Here is a 23,336-nt window from a genome sequence, read left to right as displayed (position 1 = left end):
TAACTACTGAGGTCAAATTAAACAGAGTAATCATTCTATCGGAGTTATGATAAATTAACTGGATTAATGAAATTCATAGTAACTTAAAATATCTGTTACTGCCTTTTGCTATATCAGCAGGGGGCATATGATTAGATTTCAGTTTATTAACAAAGTATAAAATGTGAAAAGCCTAAAAAAAATTAAGTTCATATTTAGGTATGAACTTGTGCTCAGCAAAAGATGTCAAAATTTATCAATAACTTCTCTTAAAATATACATAGAAATGAAAAAAGAATACAGATTATATCCTTTCAATGGCCAGAGATAACTTTACAATGATTACTAACTAAATGTTCAATTCTTTACTCCCTTTTTCATCTAAAATTCACTGCTTCCCAGAGAAGCACGCATTAAAGATTAGGCATCAATTGATTACTTTCTAGAGGTGAACCCTGTCTCTAGTTTCTTCTGGAATAAACTGACTCAAAAAGAAAAAAGAGGGAACTATGCTTTGGGTTTAGTAATTCCAACCAACTCATCTGGTTTTGACACACGATTACTTTGTTAAGAGGTGAACATATTATTTTGCTATCACATTGAATTTTTGCAACTACAATTGGGAATTTACTATATTACACAACAATTAATAGTGTATGTGTGTATACAGTGGAAAAATAAATAAATAAATAAATAAATAAATAAATAAATAATAGTGTGTGTGTGTGAAAGAGAGAAAGCGAAGGAGATATCTATCTCTTCTGTTACAAAGTGGCTTTTGAAAAAGGAGGAGGGAGCGGGATGGATTGGGAATGTGGGATTAATAGATGCAGACTATTGCCTTTGGAATGGATTAGCAGTGAGCTCCTGCTGTGTAGCACTGAGAACTATATCTACTAACTTATTATGGAGCATGATAATGGGAGAAAAAAGAATGTATACATATTTGTGTATCTGGGTCACGATGCTGTACAGTAGAAAATTGACAGAACACTGTAAACCAGCTATAATGAAAAAAAAATAAAAATCATTATATAAAAATAAACAAAATTTTTTTTAAAAAAGAAAAAGGCAGGCGCTATGTTTTATTTATCTTTAATTTCCAAAAGCTTTACAATTGGAACATAGTATGTGTTCAATAAAAACATTCTTTTAAAATTATTTTCTCCTTCTTAGTACAGTATTTGGATCAGCAATAATTCTGTTTAGAGCCTCCCTATTTTGCTTACTGTTATATATGTTAACTTTAAAATACTATTAAAACACTTACATATATCTTTAATGACTATAAAATATACACTGATTTGTCTACCATTTTGCCTAGGCTAATTAATATCTTAAATTAAATTTATACTGTATACATTTTCATGATGAAGCAATATGTTCTTAGAGTTTATGAGCACATAACATTATTATGTCTTAGTAAGAGTTTCTAATTTCTATGCTACATCACTCTTTGTAAGTTTTTTTTTTTTTTTTCTTTTCTTTTTTTGGCATGCTCACAGCATGAGGAAGTTCTCAAGCCAGAGCCCAAACCCTCAGGACAGCAGCCCACTGAGCCACAGCAGTGACAATGCAGTATCCTTAACCACTAAGCCACCTATGAACTCCTCTAAGTTTTTTTCCTTTAATTTTTAAAAGTATTTTAATTTAAAAAACTTTATTTAAGTATAATTGATTTACAATGTTGTGTTCATTTCTGCTGTACAGCAAAGTGATTCAGTTTTATGCATGCACGTATCCATTGTTTTTCAGATTATTTTTCCATAGAGATTATCAAAGAATATTCAGTGGAGTTTTCTGTGCTATATGGCAGGTCCCCATTGTCTGTCCATTCTATACACAACAGTGTGCAAGATTTTTAGATATTATTAATTTTGACAAATGGACTAGGGTGAGGCAAGCAAAACACCTAAGACAAAAAAATTAAGGCGGTACTCACTCCAATGCAAATGCTGATCCTGCACTTGCATGAACCTAAGCATGAGCGCTTCCTTAAATTTTGCACTAGCTCCCTTGTTTGCCTCACCCTAGTCCTGTCCATGACTAAACGTTAGTCCTAATTTTTGCCCCATCCTAAAAATACACCATGTGAGTAGCATTACATTCCTAAAATCTAATCACTAATTTCACATTTAGAAAGCATTCTTTGTATTTCATTATTTTTCATTTTGAGTTCATCTTATCATTACTTTTAAGTCAGTATCTTTAAATCTGTTATGTTATTATTGATAAAGTATGTTATCTCTAATGTGAAGCTCTTTGTAACAGAAACCAAAAGCAAGTCCCTGTTATTTTCCTTTCACCACTTAGGAAACTTAGGCAAGTTTTTTATCTAGTGAACAACAAAGCCTACAACATAGGTTTTTTGGTAAAACTTAAATGGCAGTATATGTAAAGTACCTGGCACAGAACTTGACACAAAGAAAGCACTAAAAATGGAAGCTACTAGTTATTGTTATTTATTAATTATTATTGCTATATACTTGTCTACCTCCTTTTGGCCTATCTTAGTGGATGGTTTTTCCTGCTGTTTGGTGCTGTTTCTAAATGTGTGCTCTTAATTCCATGTCCTTTTGCTTCCCTAACAATATGACCATTAACCAAAAGACTTAAATAGAATAGTCAACACTAACTGCCTTTACTTCTTAATCTGCCATTAATTTCTAAATATGACTAACAGCTTAGTCCTCAAAAACGAGTGCAAAATGTACTTTTATTTTTCCTCTCTGCAGCTCTGCAATATTTAACAGTATCTCCTTGAACCCTATTCTTCTTGCCTGGCATCTCTAACACCATCCAATCATGACTTCAGTCAGGACACTTATGCTTAGGTTTTTTTTTGCTTGTTCATTTTCTTTTGTTTCCTTGTTTTGCTTTTTTCTGTAATGGGAGTAGACCTACAGTAGGATTTGATATATTAAGATGGTATATTCTAAAGGGTTTTATGGAAATATTTTGTAATAAAGAATTAGAAAAGCAAAGAAATAATATGTGGATGGAGATTACAGAAAAAAAGGAATTACAGAAGGAGCTAACTTGGGAAAGGAAGTTTAGTTTAAGTGTATTGTGTCTGAGAGGCCTATAGTACACTTGGATAAGAAGATGAAGCAAGCAGTTGAAATATATAGCTCTGAGAAATCTAGTTGGAGTTAAGAATTTGGCAGTGATCTGCATAGAGATAATTATTCAAGTCTCTTTTTAAATGACATCCCCTAGAAATATTAAGAAAAATAAAATAAGAAAAAAGAAAGAAAAGAATTTGGGGGATGAAAATGCAGAGACTGGGTAGAAAATGAAAATACTGAAACTGAAAAGCACTTGGTGGTTGACAATGACAAGGCTTCTGAAAGGTATTGTGATGAAAAAGAACGCATCATTTGATTTGGCCTTTATGAGACACTTAGAAATCAGAGAAGGGGTGTGAATAGATATCCAATGCAAAAACATAATGACAGTGCGTAAAGAACTGAAGCACTGAGTGACATAAGTTCAAGAAATTTGCTGGTTTGGAAGTTTAAGTGGGATCTGAATAAAGAGAAGGATTTTTTTTTCACTTATTATTAAAAACATTATCATGCTTATGGATCTCTAAATAGTGGATTGATATTTGAGTACAGTTAAATAAAATGAATGACTAATACAGTTGAGGGTTTCTCTAAAATTATTTTCTTGAATTTTTAGGTGATTTAATCAGCAATTAGGTGACGTCTCTGTAGTGCTTAGAATCATGGGACTTAACAATGCCAGGAAGGAAAACATGAGGTCAGTGGACCTGGGGGAGAAGCAATAGTGGTAATATGAAAGTGGCAAGAAATATTCTAAATTTAATATCATGGAAAATAGAGTAGTTTCAAGGGATAATCAGGCCAAAGAGGCAAGTGTGCATGTGAATTGTAACTGTTTGGCATAGAAGAGTTCCATGAACTATAAAGCAAGGGTGCCAGAAAGGGCACCAAGGTGAAGCAGTATGGTATATATATAACTGGGTATGGCTGTGATAAAGGAGAATAATACATTCTTTTAGTGATGGAGTTTGACCCTTGATATTTTACCACAAATAACCAAATCAAAAATAAGCTGATCTGAATAATAAAACCATAAAGCTTTAAAACTGAAATGGCTATCTAAGAAAGACTTGCTGAACTGCCATCATTTTACAGTTGAGGAAGTGGTGAAACTGTAAGTTGTCCTAGGTCACATTTCCAGTGAGCAACAAATTTAGAGACTACATGAAAACTTAGTATCTGGCTACATATATATGCATATATTAGAAAGAGTGTGGGTTCCGTTCCAGACCACCACAATAAAATGAGTATTGCAATAAAATCAGTCACATAAATATTTTTCCTCTCAATTTTTTTTTCAAATAAAAGTTATATTTACACTGCATGGTAGTCTTAATAGCATTATGTCTAAAAAATGCACACACCTAATATAAAAATAATTTATTGCTAAAAAATACTAACCATTACCTGAGACTTTAGCAAGCTGTAATTTTTTGCTGGTGGAAAGTCTGAAATTATAAGATTCACCAAAATGTGACACAAAACCAGGAAATGAGCAAATGGTGGAAAAACAGTGCTGATAGCCTTGCTGTATGCAGAGTTGTCACTAACCTTCAACTTGTAAAAAATGAAGTATCTGTGAAGAGCAATAAAGTGCAATAAAACAAGGTATGCCTGTAATTTAAATGGACCATATCTTATAGATATTGAAGATCGTTTTCTATCACGTGAAAGTTATCTGATTTGGACTTTCCACAGAGTGGCATGTTTAGTTCTTTGTCCCCACAGTATTTATTATATTGGTACTGGTTTATTAATTTATAAAAAGTGTTTTTACATCAAAAATACAGTTATACAAAAGAGGCAAGTTTTGGTTCTAACAGGTTATATCACTTTTTAGCAATTTTTATATTTTATTTATCACTCACATTGATTGAAACTATATCCTCAAATTTTATCATTAGCTAGTATTGAATAATTTCTGAATTACCCTTGATTTGCTCAACTAAATATTAGTAGGTTTCTTTTAACTTCACTGAGCTCAACAGAAAAGAATTATTAATTTCTCCTTGTGTGTATAATCAACGTAGTAGAATTGTAGAATGAATTACACAGCTATAAGCGATCATTGAGATTAACCAATCCCACCCTTTCATTCTTTTAGATGAGCAAAATAGAGATGAGAAAAGTTTAAATAATTGGTCCCACATGATTTGTGCTACTTGATTAGGTTTCTTAGATTTCTTAATTCCTTTGGAACATCCCCCATGTGGTGACAATAGTTGTGGATTCATAGAGATTCTGAGACTCAATCTCCACTGTAATCCATTTTAGTGTACATACTCCCTTCTCTCAGTTTAATATAATACCTTATTTAAACTTACTTTACATATCAAATCTCTCCACATCACATAGCCATAAGAAACTTATTTTTAGTTGACAGAAAAGCATCCCAAAAAAGGGTAGCTTAACTAGACAAAAAATGCTTTTAGACAATAACCTCTCAACTACAGTAAAAAATAAATAAATAAATAAATAAAAACAAAATGGTGGTCCCAAGCCCCAAAGCTGAGTGGAGAGCACAGACTTCTACCCTCACAAATATGTACTAAAGTGTCTCCACACCCTAACTAGGATTGTCTCAGTGACTTGGGGAGTCTGCACTTGAACCCTCACTGGGTAGTAACCAGATGCTCTTTTCCTTCCCCTCTGGCAAGGTATTAAAAGAGGATTAATGGAGTTAGGACTTTCATTATCATGTGACATAAATGAGGTAACTACCACTGCAGCTTAGCAAACACTTGGGACAACAGAAGCCCCACCCTCAACCAGTAAAATGAGACAGAATTCTCCCTCCCCTTCATGTGTCAATGGAAACCAAGTAAAGAGACCCAGATTTCTATCTCCACCTGGTAGTAATGAGAAGGTTCCTTTCTTTTCCCCAGTAGAGTGAGCAGTATCAAATAAAAGCAATTAAAACTGAAGATCTAAGTAAGGTGTAAGGTCTCACAATATAATATTAAATATTAAGGTTTAAATTACAAACTATCCATTGTCCAAGTTTCAGGAAGATATCCAACTAAATAAAAGAAGACAATCAATAGATGCCAACATTGAGACGGCAGAAATGTTAGAACTGTCTAAGATTTTTAAGCAGTGATGATAAAAATACTTCAACAAGCTTTCATGTTCATTATTGAAAAAAAATTTTAAATAGAAAGCCTGAGAAAATAAATAGAAAGTTTTGATGAAGAAACAAAAGATAAAGAACCACTAGAACTTAAAAATAATAATAAAAAAGAAAATCCCAGTGGATGAGCTCAATCATAGAATAGAAGATGAAAAAGAAAGAATTAGTAACATGGAAGATGGAACAATAAAAATTGTCAATCTGAATAAATTAAAAGTAGAATGTAGGAAAAAACCCAAAATCTCAGGGACATATTAGACTATAGGAAAAGATCTGATATTTTTGTCATCAGTGTTGTGGAAAGAGAGAAGAGAGGCCAATGCTGAAAAAATACTTGGAGAAATAAAAGCTGAAAATTTTGCAAATATGATAAAAGAGATATGAACCTACAGACTCAAGAAAAAAGCATATCTCAAAGATAAGAAACCTAAGGAAATCCACACCAGGACACATCACAATTAAGGAGAAAACTAAAAACAAAGAAAATATCTTGAAAGCAGAGAAAAAAAAATGATACTATATCTCTAAGGGAAAAACAATGTAAATGACAAAGGAGTTCCTATTGGAAACCACAAAAGATAGAAGGAATTGGCACAACAGGAAAGAACTGTCACCCAGCATCTTATACCTAACAAAAATATCCTTCAGTAATGAAAAGGAAATCAAGACACTCTCTGATGAAGACAAACTGAGAGAATCTGTCACTAGAGGACCTTCTCTAAAAAACTGGCTAAAGAAAGATTTCTCAACAGAAAGGAAATGATAAAAGAAGGAAGCTTTGAAACAACAGGTAGGAAGAAAGAATATGTGTGGTAAGCAAAATATGAGTAAATGTAACAAGTTTCCCTTCAAACTCGAGTTCTCTAATTTAGGTTTGAATGTTAAAGCAAACATTATAAGACTATGTATCATGGTTCCAAATGCATGTAGAGGAAATATTTAAAGCAATTTTATTATTTTAATTGTTTTTATATTGGAAGAGGACAAGGGTTATACAGGGAAACAAGTTTTGTATATTTTACAAAATCTTATAAAATGATGACCCCAGTTCACTGTGATAGTATGTACATATAATGTAATATCTAAAGCAATTAAGAAAAGCTATACAAAGACACATATAAAAACACTAGAAAGATACATTCAAAAACAAAATAAAAAAGAACACAAATGGGGAAAAAAAGGCAGACATAAGCCTTAACATATTAATTACCTTAAATGTAAATGGTATAAGTGGTATAAATACACAAATTAAAAGAACAGATTGGGACTTCCCATTGTGGCTCAGTAGCCTAAGGAGCTGATGCTGTTTCTGTGAAGATGTAGGTTCAATCCCTGGCCTGACTCAGTGGGTTAAGAATTCCGCAATGCTGGAGTTCCCGTCGTGGCGCAGTGGTTAACGAATCCGACTAGGAACCATGAGGTTGCGGGTTCGGTCCCTGCCCTTGCTCAGTGGGTTAACGATCCGGCGTTGCCGTGAGCTGTGGTGTAGGTTGCAGACGCGGCTCGGATCCCGCGTTGCTGTGCCTCTGGCGTAGGCCGGTGGCTACAGCTCCGATTCAACCCCTAGCCTGGGAACCTCCATATGCCGCGGGAGCGGCCCAAGAGATAGCAACAACAACAAAAGACAAAAAAAAAAAAAAGAATTCCGCAATGCTGCAGTCTGCAGCTAGACCGCAGATGTGGCTTTGATCTGGTGTCATAATAGCTGCAGCATAGGCCTCAGCTGCAGCTCTGATTGGACCCCTAGCCTTGGAACTTCCATATGCCACAGGTGCAGCTAGAAAGAAAAAAACAAAAAAGACAAAGACTGGCAGATTGGATTAAAAATCATGGCCCAACTATATGATGTCTACATGTAACTCACTTTATGTATAACAACACAGGCAAGTTGGAAGTATAAGAATAGAAAATATATATCATATAAGCATTAAGCCAAGGAAAGCAGGAGAGGCTATGTGAATACCAAATTAAACAAAGAGTTCCTGTCATGGCTCAGCAGAAATGAATTTGACTAGTATCCATGAGGACACAGTTTCAATCCCTGGCCTCGTTTAGAGGGTTAAGGATCCAGTGTTGGCGTGGGCTGTAGTGTAGGTCACAGACACGGCTGGGATCCCATGTTGCTGTGGCTGTGGCCAAAGCCCACAGCTCCAATTTGACCCCAAGCCTGGGAACCTCCATATGCCATGGGTGTGGCCCTGAAAAAAAAATTAAATAGACTTCAAAGAAAATAAAGTTAACAAGGAAAGAGACATTATATAATAATAACAGAGTCAATCCAAAAAGAAGACACAGCATTCCTAAATAAATACACATAAAAAATAATGCTGCAAAATATATGTGTGCAGCAAAAATTTGTAAAACCAAAAAATAGAAACAGGCAAAGCTACAATTACAGTTATTTCAACAGTCTTCTCTCAACAATTGATAGAACAATTAGACAAAAAATCAGCAAGGGTATAAAAACTCTGAACAACATCAACCAAATAGACCTAATTAGAATTTATACAACACTTCAACCAACAGCAGTAGAATATACACTCTTTTCATGCTCTCCAAAATATATGCTAAGATAGGCCATATCCTGGGCAGTAAAACAAATTTAAATGAGCTGAAATCTAAGAGTGTATTTTCTGACTATGATGAAAGAAGTGGTCAGAAGTCAAAGAAAGATACCAGGTAAATCTCCAAACCCTTGGAAACTAAACAAACACAATTCTAATACCTTATGCCAAGGATAAACTCTCAAGGGAAAAAAAAAATTTAATGAACTGAATGAAAAGGCAAATACAACATGCCAAATTTGTAGGACAAACCTACAGCAGTGCAGAGACTTATAACACTAAGTGCATAGAGTAGAAAGGAAAAATTCACAATTCAATAATCTAAGTCTCATCTCAAGAATCTAGAAAAAGAAGACCAAGATAACCAAAGCAAGCAGAGGGAAGGACAGAGTAAATATAAGAGCATATTTAAATTCAATTGAAAACACAAAACAATACATAAAGATCAATAAAGAGAAGGACTAATTCTTTGAAAAGATCAATAAAATTTGACAAACCTCTAGCAAAATAAAAAAAAAGATGTAAATTACCAATACCAAGAATGAAACGAACAAAAAAAAAATCATTGTAGTCCCTTCAGACATTAAAAGAATAATAAAGAATATTGTGAACAACTTTACACACATGGAACTGAAACAAGGAAGAAATGAACTAATTCTTCAAAAAATACAAATTATCAAAACTTGTAATAAGGTAATTTAAGTATTCCTATTAATGTTAAGGAAACTGTGTTCACAATTTTGACCATCTCAAAAAAGAAATATTCAGGTCTAGAGTGTTTCTGGAGAATTCTCCCAAATATTTAAAGATTAATTAACACAAATTCGTAACTATCTCTTCCGGAAAATATAAGAGAATGGAAAAATTCCCAAATCATTTTATCCCTCATGAATACAGATGCAAAAGTCCTTAAACTATTAGCAAACAGAAAGCAATTAACAGTTAAAAGAGCAGTTCCCATTGTGGCTCAAAGAAAACAAACTTAACTAGTATCCATGAGGATGCGGGTTCGACTCCTGGCCTTGCTCAGTAATTAGGTTAAAGATCTGACACTGCCACAAGCTGTGGTGTAGGTCACAGACATGGTTAAGATCTGGTATTGCTGTGGCTGTGACATACGCCATCAGCTATAGCTCCAATCCAACCCCTAGCCTGGGAACTTCCACTTGCCACACCTGTGGCCCTAAATAATAATAATAGTCAAAATAATTGTAAACCATTATCAAGAAGTTAAAAGTTATATGATCCTATCAATTGATACAGAAAAAGCTTTTGACAGAATTCGACTCACATATGATAAAAATAACATTGATAAAGAGCATCTACCAAAAAAAAAAAAAAAACTACAGCTAACATTGTATTTAATAGTCAAAGAATGAATGCTTTCGGAGTTCCCATTGTGGCTCAGCAGTAACAAACCGACTATGATCCATGATGAGGATGCTGGTTCCATCCATCTCTTAGTGGGTTAAGGACCTGGCATTACCGGTGAGCTGCGCTGCTGTGGAGTAGGCCAGCAGCTATAGCTCAGATTCTCCCCTAGCCTGGGAACTTCCATATGCTATGGAAGCAGCCCTAAAAGACATTCAAAAAAAAGAAAAAAAAAAAAAAAAAAAAAAGAGAGAGAACAAATAAATACTTTTGCCCACAGACTAAGAACAAGACAAGGATGTCCATTCTCACTGCTCTTATTCAACATAGCACTGAAAGTTCCAGATAGTGCACAAAAGCCAAGTATTTATAACTTAAAAGAAGTCTCAAAACTCAATAATAATATCAGGTAGGGTTTATTCCAGATATACAAAGCTGGTTCAATTCGGAACATCAATCAATATAATTCACCATGTCAATATATCTCCTGAATCCACTTCTCGCCACCGTCATCACTATTATCCTAGGACAAACCACCACCATGCTGTTCAGTTCTTTTCAATGGATGTCTCTATTTCTGTAACAGATACCCGAGCATTGATTCTCCACACAACAGCCAGAGACCCTCACTAAAAAGATATGTAGTCGATTGTGTTACTTTTCTACTCAAAACTGCAGTGGCTCCCACACGTCTCAAAAAAAAGCCAGAATCCTATTAACAGTCCACAAAGCCCTGGAGGCCAGCCCCCCACCCCCGCCATTTCCTCTCTCAATTCACCTCACCAGTGCACAGGCCCGCGCCCTCCTCAGGAGACGCCAGGTCCTGAGAAGCCAGAGGCCTGCCCCCGCTTAGCATCCTCACTCTGTCTGCAGCACAAGGAGCCCCCGGGAATCCAGGCCCACTTCAAACCCCAACAGCCCCTTTCCTTCACATCTGGGGGAACAGGATACACTCACCTCATCACGGGTCCCAGGACAGCAGGGAAGGAGATGGCTGCGCATGCGCTGGAAGTGGGAGGCGGGAACTCTGGGCTGTACCCGGATTGGAGGTCAAAGGTGGTGCCGCCAGGGGCTGGCACGTCGATCCAGGTTCAGGCTGTCGGGGTAGGGAAGCGGGCAGGATGGAGAGGAGTAGTCGTGGAGAGCAGAGCGAAGCAACCCTGTGCAGTTAACGCTGCAGAGCTCTCCAGCTCCAGTTGTTTGTCTTACATCGGGGTAAGTGTCCCCTCTTAGGCTCAGTCCGTCGCGGTCTGTTGCCTCCTTTCCTTCTGCCCGCTGTACTTTCCTCAGGTATGCACGTGGCTCAGTTCTTAACTGCCTTCAAGGTGTTGCTCTGATTACAGGTTCTTGAGGAAGCGTCTTCAGACTAGGGTATTTCTTTATACAGTCCTTATCCCCACCCTTGCGATCATGCCCCTTTCCTTACTTTTTCTTTTTTTAAAGCACAATTCACTCTCTGAGGTAGATGTTTTTACCCTTTTGTTTTCTATAACATTCTGCTAGAAGGTTATCTTCTTAAGGGGAAAAAAAAAAAAAAAAAATTCCCTGGCCATATCAGGTTCAGCTTTTAGGTCACAGCAAGGACTTTGTGTCCTACTTCAGATGTGACTCTCCATACTCATGTCTAGATCCAAGCAAACATCTTTTACTTAAATTACCGCTATAGCCTCGGTCTTCATACTATCCCTTTACATGTATTAGAGAGTTTTCTAAAATGCAGAATTGATTATATTATTCCCCTGTCAGAAACCATTTGTTTTCCCTTTACATTTAGGATTACATAGAAGTTGACTGAGGAAGCTCATTTGACAAACAGAAGAATGGTGGCGCATCCTTAAGGACAGTTAGACTTGGAGGCCATAGAATTATTTCCTTTCCAGTGGTGCCTGTGAATATAGTCTCAGGGAGAGAGAGTGCTTGTGACTTGGGACACTCTGGAATTTGTGAGGCACACGCATAACTTTATGTGTCACTTCTTATCCAGTTTGGACATAGGGAATTTCTCCAGCATTCTTCTGCATTCCTGGTTTAGACACAGTTAAGCACTCAATGGAGTTCTCCCAGGTTTTCTGTTTTGCCAGTAGTTTAACAATATTGAGGAACTTGGAAGTTTATTAGCATGAAGGGAAGACTTTGTGAGGATTAGGGGAGAAATGAAATAAGGCAGTAGGAGAGCAGTTGTTTAGAAAGATTTATGGCATTTCTTGTTGTTCAGCAAAGATAGTATCCTCTGATGGCAGGAGGGAAGATGGTGAGGTTAGTATTGATCAGTAGCCTCATCTCCAGGTCCTGAGGATAGGAACTTGAGGTCATGTAGAATCACCAACACATAAAAAGATAAAGCTAGGAGATACCTTAGCAGTATTTTAATAAATTACTTAGTAAAATCTTAGTATATACTTACTACACTTAGTATATACTTAGTGATATCTTTATAGCTATTTCATTCCACATAAATTCTGTGATAAAGCTAATGTAAAACACCTCTGTTTTAAAGTGAAATACGGATAAGAGTATTGTATCATCATGTAAATTATGTCATATTCTTATTAATAGACTAATTTCCATCAAAACATGGGTCATATCTGTCTTATGTTATCCGTGGTTCCTAGAGCAATGTCTGGGAGCATGCTTTTTATTTTTTGGAATAAATGAATCACATTTTTTTAATATAATTTCTCTTTCATCATATCAGCATTATATGCATGACAAAATTTTTTTAATGTTTTACCTGAATGAGAATTTTGCTATCTTATGGTCTATTTATTATATTTTGTGAAAAATAATATATGAAGGACAGTTTGAAGGATGAGTGTTCATGGTAGATTACCTCGAAGTTAGAAAAAAGAAAGTTGTGTTATAATGTATTTTAACTTAGATAAAAGAATAGGTAGTAGGTAGGTCCTTATTGTGCAGTGACTTGAAAGTACATTCAGATTGTGGAGGCTGGATTGTAGTCAATCTGATACATCTTTGAAGAACATCATTCACATTATTTTAAATTTGAACTAAAGGAAAATATATAAAATCAAAAGTTTAAATAAAAATATGACGGTGGTATCTGTTTTAATTATTAAAGATTAAAATTCATTAGGGCTGTTGAACACCAGTAGATTTTCAGTGTAGAGTATAAAAATACAAAAATTCATCCAAGAAAATTGTAGCACCTGTGGCATAAGATTCAAAGGGAAAGTTTGAAACATCAACATTTTGTTGAAGTTGAATAGTTTATTTTCAAGGATATATAAAGATTTTACAGTTGAAGTTTAATGTTTAATTTTGGAACATAAGTCACTCATTACCTACTTATTAAGGACCTACATTATACTAGGATATGGAATCAAAATAAAGTCCTCACAAACACATTCACACACACAAACATATGCACAGGTACACACACGAACCCCTACATACTTAAATGTCTGTACATAGATACACAAAGTTATGTAATTACTTTATATACTCCCATATACCTATGTACCAATTACATATATACACATACATACCTACTATTTATAATGTACACGCGTATATGTTTTCTGAGACTTAAGAGAAACTTCTAAAATATTGAAATTAAAACTGGAGAGGAGTTCTGTTGTGGCTCAGGGGGTTAAGAACCCAACTAGTATCCATGAGGATGCTGGTTTGATCCCTGGTCTTGCGCAGTGTGTTAAAGATCCCACATTGCCACAAGCTGAGACTTAGGTTGCAGACATGGCTCGGATCTGGTGTTGCTGTGACTGTGGTGTAAGCTCGGATTTGACCCTTAGCCCAGGAACTTCCATGGGCTGCAGGTGTGGCCATAGAAAGAAAGCAAACAAATAAATCTGGAGACTAAAACCATTAAAGATGGGAAAGTAATTTTTAATATTAATAACATGAATAAACATGGAACTTAAAGTTACTAAGATTTTAAAATAAAATGAGCATAATAGTAAAAATCTGTAATTTTATAAAATGACATCTAAGCAATGACAACTTTAATATGTAAATATCTCTAGAATTATATATGTAGAAGCATTCATATTGGAATAGGTGCTCAATTTTTAATTAGTGCTTTGTCATGATTTTAATTGCATCTCTTCAAGTTTTTTCTATTATCTCTGAAGGATTGACCTTGCTAAAATGATTGTTCAGTTTTAAAACATTCTGTTTTCAAAATGTGAAAGAAAAGGAGCCATCTTATTAAATAATTTAGCCTGTTTTAGAATGACACCACATAAATATTCTGCTAAACCTTTTCTATGCTTCCTGGAAACCTCTCTTTATAAGATGTATTGACTCTTTCAGGCAGTCAAGGTACCCTTTAGGAAATGGCTTCACAGAGCATCCATTTCTATGCAAACCATTTCTATCAGCCATTCTCAATTTTTTTTTAAAGAGGAGAAAAAATTGAGTAAATGAAATGAATGAAATATTTATCTTTTCCATGGTAAGTTTGATATATGGATTTATATACTAATTGCCTTTGTATTCTGAGTCTTATTTTTTTTTTATTTTTTTTATTTTTATTTTTGTCTTTTTGCTATTTCTTTGGGCCGCTCCCACGGCATATGGAGGTTCTCAGGCTAGGGGTTGAATTGGAGCTGTAGCCACTGGCCTACGCCAGAGCCACAGCAACTCGGGATCCGAGCCGCGTCTGGGACCTACACCACCGCTCACCGCAACGCCGGATCGTCAACCCACTGAGCAAGGGCAGGGACCGAACCCGCAACCTCATAGTTCCTAGTTGGATTCGTCAACCACTGCGCCACAACGGGAACTCCTGAGTCTTTTATTTTAATTAACACATAGGCATGTAGAAGTTTCTGGGGCAGGGATTGAACCCAGGCCACAGCAGCAACCCGCTGCTACAGGGTGACACTGGATCCTTACTACGCTGCATAACAGGAGAACTCCACAAATTATTGAATCATTTTGATTATGGATACAGAAAGCTATCCAGACTGAGTTACAGATGCTGACCAATACCTGAAATTTCTGATACCAGAACAGGAATGATCAGAGACACAAGTCTCCTGGTTTGTTATTAGCCAGCCTTATTTATGTTTTATTAAAATAGAGGTCGTTTAAAGAAGGCACATAGGAATCACTTGGAATACCCATAAAAAACAAATTCATGAACCCTGCCTCAGAAATATTGGATCCAAATCTTAAAGGTGGTAGTCCAAGAATATGTTTTTCCAACTAGATTCTTAGGCAATTCATATGCTGAAATAGTTTGGGGAATCCCTCTACATTTTTAGAACTCTAAAGCTGATCAAGATAGGATTCTTCCTATCACTGAAATCACAAATACTACATTATGACCTAGAAGGACAGATGGATCTGTTATGTTGATTTTCTATAAAAGTATTTCGTCCAAAATAAACAAATAATAAAAGAGTCATTAGAAAACCTTCCTCAGAACCATCCAACATCAATTTTGGCTACTCCTCTGTAACTATTTACTAAGGCCACAAACTGAAAGAAGCAGTGATTTTTTTCTTCAAATGATACAATTACTAAAGCATAGTCACTCTCGTGCCTTAGTCAATTGTTGAAATATGTATATATATATATATATATATAACATATATAAATATAAATATCTTCCTTCCCACATATATGTATTTCTCCCTCTCTCCTTTCCTCCTCTCCATCTATCCACACACAGAAGCAGTTTTCCTGGCTGTCAAAGCTGAGTTGGTAGTAAGCGAGAAGTAGGGCAGGGTCCAGGAATGATTTTGGAAGTGCCAAGCCATGTTTTTATTTTCTTTCACTCCATTACCTGACATAACGAATCAGAGTAGATCTTTAGTCTTTTCCTGTCTTTATTCTTTTTTGAATTCCTGATTAGGATGTTATGAATTCAAACTGTAATATCTGGAATTCTGGAAAGCAGAAGTCCACAAAACTTTGAATAATTTACAGAGTAATAGAAATATGGGCTAGAAGAATTTCACTTGAAAAACTGAATAGAAAAGTGATTATTAAGAAGAACTGGGGAAGCAAAAGCTTTGTTTCTTGAATGTGTAAATTCTAGGAATTACATGGTAAAGTTGTTACCAAATGCAGATTTGGTAGATCTCAGGTGGGCCCTGAAATCTATGTGTTTAACAATTACACAGGCCTCTTTATGACCACACAAGTTTGCTAAATACTGAAACAGTATTAATGATGGATTAGCTCAGTGAAGGCATGTTTGTAAAAGTCTTCACAGCTGAATCTGGGAGGAGTTGATGACATTGGCCACCAAATATGGATGTCTTAGGTTCTTATTCACAGTGCTTTTATATTCTCTATTAATTTTAAAATTCAACTTTATTTAGTGGAAATTTACATACCATAAAATATACCCATTTTAAAAGAACCTTTGAATGAGTTTTGTCTCTGTACAGTTCTAGTGATGAAATACTTGGTACATATCAATGTTTTGAGACAATATCTATTATTCATTTAAAAATTGAAAATAATTCTCCTTTTTTTTTTTTTGAAACGATATAAGAAAGTCTCAGAAAATGGCTTGGGATGTCTGTTGATAACTTCTGGTAGTTTGACTGTTATAACAGTATTAATGCTTTCAAATCTGATTGCTTAAATTTTCATGTAAACAAATTATTTTCCATGAGAGTCTTACATGTCCTTCTTTAAGTCTTGAGTTGAAGCCACATTTGAAGAACTTATTCTGAAAGGCATAATATCCAATAATTGCATTGAGTTATTCTAATGTTGAAAAACATATGATAGTCCCAACAATTTTGACAGAGGAAGTAAAGAATGCTATAGAAAGCATCTTTATAATTCACAAACCAAATGCTTTTTATCTTACTTTTGGAGAAATTTATGAGTACATTTGCAAAGCTACAGAATGCTTTGTATATTGCCTTGTTTTTTTTTCCTGAAAATTATGTAACCACTGCACTTCAGAATTATTTAGGATATTCAAGACATGTTTATTATAAGAGTTGTGAACTGAATAGATAGCAGAGGGTAAACAGTACTTTCAAGCATCATCAATTTCAGGTCTTTACCCAGCAAGCAAGCCTATATAAACCAAAACACACTGCTAACAACCCTTTACTTTATGGCTTTATTTCATTTATATTTGCTTAACAAATAAAAGTAAACTTGATGTCTTTGATCCAATAAATACATATTCTTGATCTATGTTTTATTATTAGTTATTGTATAGATTCCATGGTTAAGAACATGTTCTAACTCAGTGACTAGGAATGCTCACTAGATCTTTAAATGTTTTTTCAAATATAAGTTTCTAAATTCTGGGTAAAGCTTGGAAGTATGGAATGTATTTGAGTTATATACTTAAATATATGTCCTTAAATAAATGTCTATTGGCCAACTTGGAGTACTGTTTATTTCATTTCATAGGCTTTTACTTAATACACCTTGCACTTGAATGGAAGGAATTCTTCTTATAATTCACTACAATGTACTAAGACTTTTCTTCTACTCTGATCTTTGCTAATACTATTGAGTTATATTTTTCTGTGTATCAATTAGGCTTTCAAAGTATTTTTTTTTTTTTTTTTTTTTTTTTTTTTTAGTAATTACGGGCATAGTGCACTGTCATTTATTTTCCTCTCATTGTTCAAATGACTTTCCATAATCTAACTTTGATTTCTGACTGATGTTTATGGATGTGGGAATGTGTCTTTTGGATGGTAAGGATGAGATGTAAGTTCACCTTGATAAAATAAACATACTAATTGAATGTAATGGTAGTAGGGCAAATGTCATAACCAAAGGGAAAATTTAAATAAAACTATTTGGTAGCCTTAAATTTGGATTTGGCACTGGATGCATTTTACATTGATGCTTTAAATATGAGTTCTTCAAGATAACCACTTGTATAAATTAGCGTACAGTTTCTTAGCCTAATTGACTGAATTGCCAGTGTTCTCCAGCCAGAGTCATGTTTATTATACAATGTTTGTTGTACTATTTTAATTTGAAGAAAGCAAATATTAAAGTTATATCAAATATTCCAAAACAAGTTGAAATTAAAGAATGAATAAACAGGGATATGTGCTCTTAACCAAAGCTGAAAAGTGTTCAAGTTACTAATTTCCAGCCCACGCTGTGTCATTTATCTTTAGGTTATCCTGAAGCCTATCTCTAAACTCTTTTCTTCCACAAGAATCCGATACGAAATTAAGTCTTAACTTTTTTTTTGCTTTTCAGGGCCACACTGAGCCTTGTCTGCGACCTACACCACAGCTCATGGCAACGCCAGATTCTTAACCCACTGAGCAAGGCCAGGGATTGAACCCGCAACCTCATGGTTCCTAGTCAGATTCATTTCTGCTGCACCTCGACGGGAACTCCAAGTCTTAACTTTTAATTTTCAAATTATTTTGCAAAATAATGCTTTTTAAAATAGATGAGAAAATATCAAAAATGAATGATACGATGTTTCAGCTTTCACTACTTTTAAGGCTATTAAAGGTTAATAAGAAACTCTAAAGTCCACATACTATAAATCCCCAAAGTATGTAAGATTCTAAGTTATATAATTATGACGAAGTTCATGTTAATCAAGAGCAATTTAAAAAAAGGTATATGGTAGTTCTTATTGTGGCTCAGAGGGTTAAGAACCCAACTAGTATCCATGAGGATGTGGGTTCAATCCCTGGCCCTGCTCAGTGGATTAAGGATCTGGCCTTGCTGCAAGCTGAGGCATAGGTTACAGATGTGTTTCAGATATTACATTGCTGTAGCTGTGGCTGTGGCTGTGGCTTAGGCCAGCAGCTGCAGCCCTGAGTCAACCCCTAGCCTGCGAACTTCCACATGTTGCAGTATGGCCCTAAAAAGGGGGAAAAATATGTGTGTGCTTATATTTTTATATTGCTAACAAGGAAATTCTGTTTAAAATATACTCTAAAATGTTATGAATAGGTTATTAAAATTAATCGTACAATAGGTTTAGTCTTTCCTATCTGTAATAACCTTATGTCCCTAAACAAATAATTTAATCTTTCTGAACCTCATTGTCTCTACTGGCACTGCTAGGAGATAGATACCATTTTACTCATGTTATAAAATATGAAAATTAAGTGTAGGTGGTTTAAGTCACCTGTCAGGGACACAAAAGCAAATAACAGAGCAAAACCTTAGATGTAATTTTGGAATCTCAAATCCCATGACTTGATAATACAAGGACATACCATCTTTCATTAAATTAAAGTTTTATCTTTGTTTTAACCTAGAGGTAAACTGAGACAAAGAGAGGGAATGCTCACCCAAGATTATTTGGTCATAAATGTCAAAACTGGAGTCCCTGTCATGGCTCAGCAGGTTATGAACCCGATATTATCTCTGTGAGGATGCAGGTTCACTCCCTGGCCTTGCTCAGTGAGTCAATAAGGATCATTAGGCTGTGGCATAGGTCACAGATGCAGCTCCAATTTCATCCCTAGCCCAGGAACTTCTGTTTGTCATAGGTGCAGGAGTAAAAAGATAGCAAGTTCTTTCCTCTGCATGAAGCAGCCAGCCAAAGTGAATGTCTCATGAAGTTGAGCAGGAGTGAAAAGGAGAAGACATTAGAAACATGCCACTTCCATGTGTTTGTGTACAGTGCACATATGTACCCAGTGTATATCACAAATGTGTGTGTGTTTACATATATATATATGTATACATATATATATACACATTTATAATTTTTAGTATATCCAGTTTTTTTTCAAATTGTAACATGTGTACATGATGTATATATTAAACACACCATTTTGTTTCTTGATTTTTTTTCCTAAGAAGTCCTGACATATGAGTCACTCTATATCTGTCTTTCTTTTTTTATATGTACACCACAACTTATTTGACTAACCCACAATTATTTTCCTTTCAAGAATGCCTGAAATATGTAAAAAAAAAAATAGAATTCATGCAATAAAATGTTCTGAGCCAGTATATTTCAGTCTGCAAAACTGGTTCTAATTTAGAACAGACTGCATACCTGGAGTTCAGGGAAAAAAGTGTTGACAGTCATGCCCGAGATTTTAGTTGCCCTTCTGCTATAATATTGCTTAGGAGAATACAGAAATCATTAATGACAGTTTATTAAGGTAAATAGCTGTCAAGTAAAAGAAAAATGGTAAGAATACAAGTAACAAAAAAAGATTGGGGCAGTTTCCATCATGGCTTAGCGAAAACAAATATGACTAGTATGCATGAGGATGCAGGTTCGATCCCTGGCCTCCCTCAGTGGGTTAAGGATCCAGTGTTGCCGTGAACTGTAGTAAAGTTCACAGACGTGGCTCGAATATGGATATGGCTATGGCATAGGCCAGCAGCTATAGCTCTGATTCAAACCTTTAGCCTTAGAACTTCTATATGCTTCAAGTGTGGCCCTAAAAAGAAAAAAAAAAAAAAAAGTGGATAAAATGAATAATTGTTTTACAGTAAAGATGATTTGGAACAAAAAGAGGATGAAAGATTAGATCGATCATCATCAAAATGTTATAGGAAAGAAGAATACTTTTGGTTTTCCTGATAAATAATAAGCAAAAATTCTATTTTTCTGGTATTATAAACAAAACTGCAGTGATTACAGCATTTGAATGTATGTAATTATAAACGTATTAAGAAAAAGACCCATGGGTATAATTGCTGGGTCAACAAACATATAGATTTAAAATTTCAACACATATTCCCAAAATTGCTATTTACCAAACTGCCATCAATTTCCTACCCAGCAGCACATCTGAGAACTCTTTCTTATAAACTCTGTCACAGTGTTATACAGTTACTTTATCACTCAGGAGTGAAGCATGATCTAGTAATTTTAAATTTTATACCATCTATCTGAGTGATTTTGAGCATGATTGTTTTCTAAGAGCCTTTTTTTTCTGGGTAATGTCAATTTATATTTTTTGCCTTTTTTTTTTTATTTGATTGGGCCATAGGTCTATTTCTGACTGATTTGTAGGAGTTTTAAATTCCAAATTAAACTTTGGCATTTTATATGAATTCCCCAAATTTTCTCAATTTTTCTTTTAATTTTTTTCTTCATTTAGGGTGTTTTGGGCAAAGAAGATTATTTACATTTTTATATGCACAATTTATAAATCTGTTTATGGCTTTTGAGTTTTGAAATATACTTGGATGCATTCTCTACTGTTTTTATTTTTAAAAAGTGGATGAGAATAAGTAAACATAATTTCTTCTAGTAATTTTATGTTTAAAATACTTCATGCTAAAATTTTAATTTGTCTGAGACATTTTGGAGTAAAGGTGAAGTAAAAATCTAACATTTTGGTTTTTTTCCAGGTGACTACCCTCTTTTCCTAACACCGTTTATGGAGTAGTCTTTTTTTTTTTTTTTTTTTTTTTTTTTTGTCTTTTTAGGGCCACATCTGCAGAATATGAAAGTTCCCAGGCAAGGGGTGAAATTAAAGCTGCAACTACACCAGATCTGAGCCACCTCTGCAATCTATTCAACAGCTTGTGACAGTGCCAAATCCTCCCAAATTCTCATGTAGATTATGTTGGGTTCTCAACTCTCTGAACTACAATGCGAACCCTGGGATAATCTTTTTCATTTCCCTACAGATCTGAAACAAAAACTTTAATGTCCAGAAATTTTTTTTCTTTCTTTTTAACAGTACTTTATGAACTATTTAAAGAGCTGTCTGCTCTCTGTTACCCAAGTTTAGCGCATATCAGGAAGACATTGTATTACTTTCTAAGCCCTTGAGTTGCCCTGGAAGATGTAATGGACTGGTGTGACCGTATTCGCTTGTTGAGTTAAATGTTTATTTTAGTGCAACTTCCATAAGTAAGATTTAGGTAATGATTTGGGGTAAAGAGAAAGGGTAGAGAAATCAAGTCAGCAAGACAGAATATCTGTCTGAAAAATCTTGACTGTCACAACAGTATACTTTTTGTCATTTCTTAAGAATAGTCATTTCAGTAGACATAATAGCTGGTATTTGGTGTTTGGTATCACAGGCTTATCTAAGTATGGATTATTTTAGAATTTCCAGAGATAGGGAGTTCCCACTGTGGTGCAGCAGAAACGAATCTGACTAGGAACCATGAGGTTGCGGATTTGATCCCTGGCTTTGCTCAGTGGGTTAAGGATCTGATGTTACCATGAGCTGTGGTGTAGGTCACAGACACGGATCGGATCTGGCATTGCTATGGCTCTGGTGTAGGCTGTCAGCTGTAACCATGATTAGACCCCTAGCCTGGGAACCTCCATATGCCATGGGTGTGGTCCTGAAAAGACAAAAGACAAAATTTCCAGAGATAGTTTAGGAGTCTTATATATACTTAAGACTGCACAAACACCCCTGGATAAGCAACATTATTTATCTTTAGCGTGCATTTTTTTTTTTTTTTTTTTTTTTTTTTTTTTGCTGCACCTATGGCACATGGGAATTCCTGGGCCAGGTATGGAACCCATGTCACAGCAGTAACCAGAGCCACTGTAGTGGAAGATCCTTAACCCACTGAGCCACCAGGGAACTCCAGCATACATTTTTAATTATCTACTGAATTAAAAAAAATTTTATCCCTTTCCACATCTCCGCACTCCTTGGTTGAGATAGAAATGAAACATGCCTTGGCAAAGTGCCTCACTGGAAACTAGTCGCTATTATAACAGGTGATTCCTGCATGTTCACTTTCACAATTATGCTGACATCCTTATAAATAAAAATGACCTGATGAACTCTGGGACTTCACCCAGGTAATTCAGATAATGGCAAGGAGCTTTTTCACATTCACATTGTGCATGAACATGTTATTTACTGCTTAAAGTATGTGATAGGCTAAACTCCAGTTATTCATGCTTTAATGCAAAGAGTATGGCCTTTGGAGTTAGAGATTTCTGGCTCTTCCACTGACTTCGTGTACATTGAACCTCACCTTCCCCAACTGTAACTCCAGAGAAGCTGTTAAATCCCTGCCCCTCCCCCACTTTTTGAGGATAAAATAATATGAAAAGAATAGCTAGTGTTTTATATAAAAGCTTCCTATATATGAACTCCCCTTCTTTTCTCTCTTTACTGCTTATAGGAAACTTTTTATTTCATAAAACCAGATGTTTTACAGGACTTCAACAATTTTCTGTAATAACTTTCCCAATATATTCTTACACTTTAAAGTATTTTTATTCCTTGAAATTATTTCTGGTGCAAACTAGTTTTTAAATATAAGTTCCTTTTTCCTTAAGAGCAAGGTAACTATAGCATGACCTGAAATATCAAAAATATTTGA

The 23,336-nt window shown here is 35.0% G+C and overlaps 1 protein-coding gene across 5 annotated transcripts in view; it reads left to right on the top strand.

Annotated features, from left to right (window-relative positions):
• Positions 1–23,336, top strand: part of SI (sucrase-isomaltase) — a 164,669-nt gene that overhangs the window by 36,527 nt on the left and 104,806 nt on the right. Inside the window, exon 1 of one of the 5 annotated variants that reach the window (XM_084986878.1) lies at positions 11,143–11,327. The exons of the other annotated variants lie outside the window; for them this stretch is intronic. The gene's annotated coding sequence lies outside the window, so the exon portion shown is untranslated. Of the gene's footprint in view, positions 1–11,142; positions 11,328–23,336 lie in introns of those variants that run through there. 5 annotated transcript variants of the gene reach the window in all.

Source organism: Sus scrofa, chromosome 13 (assembly GCF_054392235.1).
Source record: "Sus scrofa isolate SSC_HxYL_T2T_F1_AM1 chromosome 13, Sscrofa_HxYL_maternal_Yorkshire_Landrace_v2.0, whole genome shotgun sequence".
Classification (NCBI taxonomy): Eukaryota; Metazoa; Chordata; class Mammalia; order Artiodactyla; family Suidae; genus Sus; species Sus scrofa.
Note: the sequence above shows the minus strand (reverse complement) of the source record. Positions and strands in the feature narration are given on the sequence as shown.